The sequence below is a fragment of the Nematolebias whitei genome, chromosome 15 (assembly GCF_014905685.2).
Source record: "Nematolebias whitei isolate Nwh7 chromosome 15, NemWhi1, whole genome shotgun sequence".
NCBI classification, from domain to species: Eukaryota; Metazoa; Chordata; class Actinopteri; order Cyprinodontiformes; family Rivulidae; genus Nematolebias; species Nematolebias whitei.
Window position 1 is genome coordinate 7,633,490 of NC_056512.1, and position 7,165 is coordinate 7,640,654.

Here is a 7,165-nt window from a genome sequence, read left to right on the forward strand (position 1 = left end):
TATAGTGGAAATAATAAATGTTACATGTTTGATAAAAGTCTTCCTTTTCTAAGTAAAATACTGTGAAGTCTGTAAAGGTCAGGTCTCAGTTAGAGCTGAGTTCGGTCTGAGTTTGGTCTCAATCAGGTCTCAATCAGGTCTCTGTCAGGCTTGTCAGGTCGGTCTCAGTTAGGTCTCATTTATGTCTCAGTCAGGTCTCTGTCAGGTGTCATACACAGGAGAGCTTCCAGATAAATTAAGAAAAAAAGAACACCATACTTTACACCTACATTTTAACAGCTCTATCTGGAAGCAGCAGTCACTCATTTTCTTACTGTCTTCTTCACTGTTAAATTTAGAACTATTAATGTTTAATAAAATTGACTTGAGACATTGATTAAAATGTGGTGTTTCCAGCACTTTGTTGTTTCTTGGTTTCACAACAGACTTTTTGTTAATTGTAGGGATAATATACGTTTTAAGTTGTGCTATTGTTTTTTTTTTTAATCCTAAATATATATAAGGACAACTAAATCCCACAGCAAAGCACAGCTTAAGACTCAGGGAAATCAGATTGCTTTTTTTTTTAAGTGGGGCCAGTGGGAAGGTCAGCAAATTGATAGGGTGGTCATTGCCACCTCACATACTCCTTTTGGGGCACCTCTGCTCTGCCAGGCATCATTCAGGTTACCCATATGACTGAAACATAAAGGATGTGCAGCATGAACATAAATAAAACTGCTGACTTTCTGAAAGTCAGTCAGCTTCCAGACCAGTTAAAGCCTTAATGAGAGTAGAACACAAAATCACATCAAACTTCAAAATATGACACAGATCAGACAAAAAGGAAGCCAATAATCAAAATTCAAGTTAAGAAAACCATGATCAGGTTTTTTTCTAAATGTGATTTTGTCCCATTCATCTTCCATTATTTATTGATCTGTCAGGCTGCATTTCATTTTCCAGAATGTTCATCTGACAACATGCATTTTGTTGGTGTATGTGTTTGTGTGTGTGTGTGTGTGTGCATGTGTGTGTGCAGATCAACCAAATGAACAACAACACAAATGTGAATAACTGAATGTTTCTTGTGTTTTATTGCTTGCTAAATGCTTGTTAACAATTTAACACCACATATTATCTCCTCATTTTTCATCTTGCAGTTAGTTCATCTTGCACAGTTAATTCATCTTGCACAGTCAGTTGGTGGCTTCAGATGATCATTTTTGATTTTGTGTTTGCATAGAGAAACTGTTTCTCCACAGAGAGAAAAGATGGCCTTGATGACGCAGGTTTGATAAAAAACAGATGTCCATGTTGATTTATCACAACTCTTTATCCATCAGATGTTTTGATTTTATTCCCATAGTATTTTCTGTTTATAATATTTGCTGTCAAATTGTGTTGAAGGCAATAAAGAAAATAAAAAAAAGTGTTTTAATGCCCTCAATCAGAAAGTCTTTGCAGGGCGTTTGAGGTCAGAACACTCACATGTTACCAGTGTTACTGGAAGTGTTTTGAGCTGCTGTGAGGTTGCTGCCATGTCAGTTTAAATGCACTCAAGTTTGGCTTTGTTTCATTGTGCAGATAAAAAAGAAAAAAAAAACCCTGCAAATTATTCTACATAACCATGACTTTGTGGTCTACTGTAATGCGCACAATTAGGAGAAAAATTGAAAGGAGAACAATTTTTTTAATTATTGAATTCTGTTGAAACACAAAAGAAAACACATCCCTGTTAGTTTTTCTTTATCTCAAACACAGTTTGTAAAAACATCATTCAAATGTCAAAGTCACAGAAAGGCAGACTTGTCTGAACTGATCTAAAAGTTTTGGATCTTTTACAAACAAACTGTTCCTACACCTACAACGCTTTATGAACTCCATAAATCAACACAAATTAATCTTCTTTAACTCAGTGTGTCTCACTGACTCATTACAACGTTCAGGAAAACCTTTTAAAATTGCAGCAACTTTTTGGTTTGAGGCTCACTTTTCAGTTTGTTCTTGCTTCTGTCTGCTTCTCATTAACTCAGCAATCAGGGAGAGACAGACAGATGTGTGTTTACCATGGTGATCATAATGAGACAGTGGCAGCAGTTTTACCATTTCTTTAGTTAAGGACTATTCAACTACCATATTTTTTGCCCTATAAGTCACAGTTTTTTTTTGTTGCATAATTTACATGCCCTGCTACTTGTACGCAGAAGTGACATATTTGTGGCTCTTTCCCATATTTTTAAACCAATTTTGGCTGCGATATGACCGTTTTCATTCATTGACTGAAAATATTGAACTACTACTAGGCTGATGGTCCTCCTTGATCATGTGAGCAGCTGATTTTGGCTGTCAGCAGCAAACTGCTGATCCACTATGAGAAGGTGCTATTTATAAGACTTATCTGAATATAGCACCTCAGACTGAAGAAGTCTTTCGGATGAAAGATGAAACGTTTCTACTCTTCTTTTTTTTTTGCTTTGTTTTGTTTTTTGAATGTCCAGAGGACCAGACTTAACATTTTTAGATTGAACACTGCCATTTTCAGCCATTAGATGGCACTTGAGTATTATGGCATGCTGTTGTGTCATGCAGTAGATAAAAGTGGCTATTAATGACACAATCGGCTTGCCACAGCCTGCCACCATTGTCTGCTTGGAGCAACGGTCAAATCAGCTTCATTTCGCTATGCCGCCCTGGCGAAATGAAGATGAGTTGACCATTAAAGTGCATTTATTAAGTAAAAGTTCAACTGAAACACACCTTTACTAATGTCAAACAAACAAATAATTGTTTTTAGGTGTTAATCTTGTTAAATTCTTGTTAAAGTCCTCCCTTGCATGCTCTCGTGTCCACCATTTGGCAGCCAATCGATTTTTGCCACAACCAGCCCACATTTCCGGGTTGTCAGCCATGACGCATAATAGATGTGACTTATAGGGCGAAGCGACACATTTATGGATTTTTCCTCTTTATTGAACATATTTGGACTGATGCCAATTATAGGGCAGTGCAAAGTGTACAGCAGAAAATACGGTAAACTGCTCGGGGGTGGGGGTGAGAGGGCACAGTAATAAATGGTAAATGGACTGTACTTATATAGCGCCTTTCTATCTTATTCCAAGATACTCAAAGCGTTTTACACTAAAATCTCTGTCCTCATTTACCTATTCATACAGCACTCTAGATCTCTACAAAGCTAATTGAACACATCATTCTAAAGAGACTAATCAGTGCTTTAGATAGCATTCATACACTGATGGGACACACATCAGAGGCTATGAGAGGTTCAGTGTCTTGCCCAGGGACACTTCAGCATGTGACTGCTGGTGGATTTGAACCCCCAACTCTTGCATTGGAGGACGTCTGCTCTAACCACTCAGCCACCGCCACCCCACACCGTTACTGTATGCGTTGGCTTTCAGTAAATGTGCGCAGGGGCCAGACATCCAGCAAGCAGTTAATGTCATTAAGTTTGTTTCGGTTTAAAAGTTTTATTTAAATTAACCCATTGGTGGGCCAAACGGAGCTCACCTGAGGGCCTTATTTACCAGTTGAACATCCCTGCTTTAGATCTTGGTTATAGAGTTTTATGGATTGAAATATTGACATTTTTCTATAGTGTGTCCAGTAGCTGAAGGCACGCTTAATATGATCATGTTGTTTGTCCTTAATGTTTTTCTCACACAGTATTGTGTATGTTGTGACACCTCTACACAAGTCAAAGTTTCTTCAGTCATTGTTGTGCATTTGCTGTCATATGTGTCATGAAAGTTTGAAGCAGTCTGTCATGCTCGTGCTTCTTGTTGTCTGACCCGGTTGTGGGTGCGTGCGTGCTGCGTGTGTAGGCATGCACTGCGATGTAACTTATAGCTTCCATATGCCTTCTTTGTGTTGGACTGTACGCGCCACGCTGGCTCAGAGAGTTTTAGCTTGGTCTTCTAATTACCAGGCAAATTGCTCGCGCTGTTTTTATTTTATCTTTCCTTTGGCTCATTGCTTCAGTGTTGCCCGAGAAATGTATTATTCTGAAGAGCGTGAGGAGGTCAGGCAGGCAGGCGCTCGAGCTGCAGGAGGAGGTCTTTCATAATATATGACTGTAAAAGCGGCCGTCGAGAGCGCCCGTTGCTGTGTGTGCGTGCGTGCGCACGCGAGCTTGAAAGAGAGGCCCTGCGAGCCATTTAAAAGTAGACATGTATTAAGTATTAAAACGCCGAAGCCAAATAATGGCTGCCAAGTTGCCACACGCGCATTAACGCATAGTTTGTTAGTGCGTGATGCTGCTGGGCCTTGTTTGGCTGCGGAATTAGTTGCTTTGGCTGGAGAGCTAATTAATAATGTGTTTCAAAGTGACCACAACACCAATGACCCAGCTGGAAGAAAACATGTGAAAATTAATATGAAAACAGCATATTTATTATTATCCATCCGTCCATCCATTATCTTTACCCGCTTATTCCATTTTGGGTCACGGGGGTCGCTGGTGCCCATGTCCAGCAATCACTGTGCGAGGGGCGGGGTACACCCTGGACAGGTCGCAAGTCCATCACAGGGACACATAGAGACAAACGAGACAAACAACCATTCACTCTCTCACTCACACCTAGGGACAATTTAGAGTTACCAATCAGCCTAACATGCATGTTTTTGGTCTGTGGGAGGAAACCGGAGTACCCGGAGAAAACCCACGCATGCACGGAGAGAACATGCAAACTCCACCCAGAAAAGCCCCTGGACCGGGGTTTGAACCAAGGACCTGCTCGCTGAGAGGCAGCAGCTCTACCAGTTGCGCCACCGTGCTGCCCATTTATTATTATTATTATTATTATTATTATTATTATTATTATTATTATTATTATTATTATTATTATTATTATTATTATTATTATTATTATCATTGTTATTATTGTTATTATTATTACATCAATTATATAAGGGCAACTGTGGCTGAGTCCTCCAATGGGAGAGTTGGAGGTTTGATTCCACCAGCAGTCACATTATCAAGTGTCGCTGGGCAAGACACGTGTGTCCCATCAGTGAATAACTGTGATCTAAAGCTCTTATTAGCCTCCCCAGATTCAGAATAGCTTTGTAAAGATCTAGTAGAGTGCTGTGTGGAGGTAAATGAGGCACACTTTGTCTTGTAAAGAGCTTTGAGTATCTTGATATGATAAAAAGGACCTAAATAAGTACATTTGTACAGTCCATTTACATTTACATTATTATTGTTTATATATATGTATAAATATTATATATATATATATATATATATATATACATATATATGTATTTACATGAATACACCGGTAATAGAAAATTCGTGAAGCCTTTATAATTTTCTGTATTTCTGCATATATGACCTCAAATATCATCAGATTTTCACACAAGTCCTAAAAGTAGATGAAGAGAACCCAGAAGAGAACCCAGTTAAACAAATGAGACAAAAATATTATACTTGGTCATTTATTTACTGAGAAAAAATGATTGTCAAATGAAACAGGGTGTTCACTCACACCTGATCATCATCCATTGATTGAAAACACCTGACTCTAATCTCAAGTTCGGATTAATTGATAATCCTAGAGGTTCACATACTTTTATGATTACAAATATGTACTATTGGATCATTTTCCTCAATCAATTAATGACCAAGTACATGTATAATATATGTCTCATTTGTTTAACTGGGTTCTCTTTATCTACTTTTAGGACTTGTGTGAAAATCTGATGAAGTTTTAGGTCCTATTGATGTAGAAATATAGAAAATTATAAAAAGTTCACAAACTTATAATCACCACTGTGAGTATAGACACATGATGGTAATGTATAAATAATATATAAACTAATTTATACACAAACTCTAAATTGACCCTATGTGTGAGTGAGGTGTGAGTGAGAGAGGGAATGGTTGTTTGTCTCGTTTGTCTCTATGTGGCCCTGTGATGGACTTGCAATCTGTCCATTGTGTACTCCGCCCCTCCCACAGTGATTGCTGGACATGGGCACTGGCGACCCCCGTGAGCCAAAATGGAAGAAGCGGGTAAAGATAATGGATGGATGGATGGATGGATGGATGGATGGATGGATGGAATTTATACACATATAATATTATGTTTATGTTTCTGTAAATATGACACAGGTTTATTTATTTGTAGTAATATGTGGTGAAAATATAAGCTGTGACCCCCCCCCCCCCCCCCACACACACACACAATGCTTCCGTTGTGATGATGCTATCATTTTGTGTGTGTGTTCATATCCGTTTCATGTGAGTGATAAATGTGTGCTGTATGGATGAGAACAGATGTTGGATCAGCCATTGTCATGTCTGTCTTCTGTTTCTGCCTCAAAGACCAAAACTCACACGATAATAATTACATTCAGACACTGCTGACGGAGGTGAGGTTAGCAAAATATCTCATGATCCTCTTAGCTGGTTTTAATGAAACTTGCATAAAGTAATCACTGGATCTAATACAAAGCATTGTTTAAAGTCAGACCTGTTCAGGATGTACTCCACGTGTAAATAACACACAGACAGAGGGTCAGCATGTGGAGTGGTAGTAGCTGAGTACCACACCTTCTCTGAGGACCAACAGAACACAGGCAATCTTTAGAGTGAAACATCTCATGAGCAACAGGTGGATTTTACAGCAAAGGAACGAGAAAGTCTCAGGTTCAAATCCCTGCCATGCCCACATGTTGTGGTGTCCTTGAGCAAGGCACTTGTTCCCTCCCTGCTCCCCAGGGCTGCCCGCTGCTCCACCTGGCTCTCAGGGGTTAAATGCAGAGCACAAATGTCATCATTGTTTTGATGACAATGCAAAGCAGTCCTCTTTCGTCTGGTAGTAGGTGAGAGTCATGCGCAGCAAAAAGTGAGCTCGTGATACGGCTTCATGTTTATTACGTCATTTCCTGTACATGCTTTCGCAGTGAAAGGTGAATTTATATTGAAATGTGACACATCAGCCTTTAAACACGGGTTTGTACAGGTCACATGATGTGAAGTCTGAACACACGATGTTTACTTAAAACATCAGACGTTTTTAGAACAGCTAAAACACAACTTGAACACAGTTTTCAAAAGCATTATTATTTTTTTTTTTTTTTTTACAGGCACGTTGTATGCACATCACCAGACTTTTACCTTTAAAAACCACTTAATAGGAAATTAAAAAAGCAAATGAAG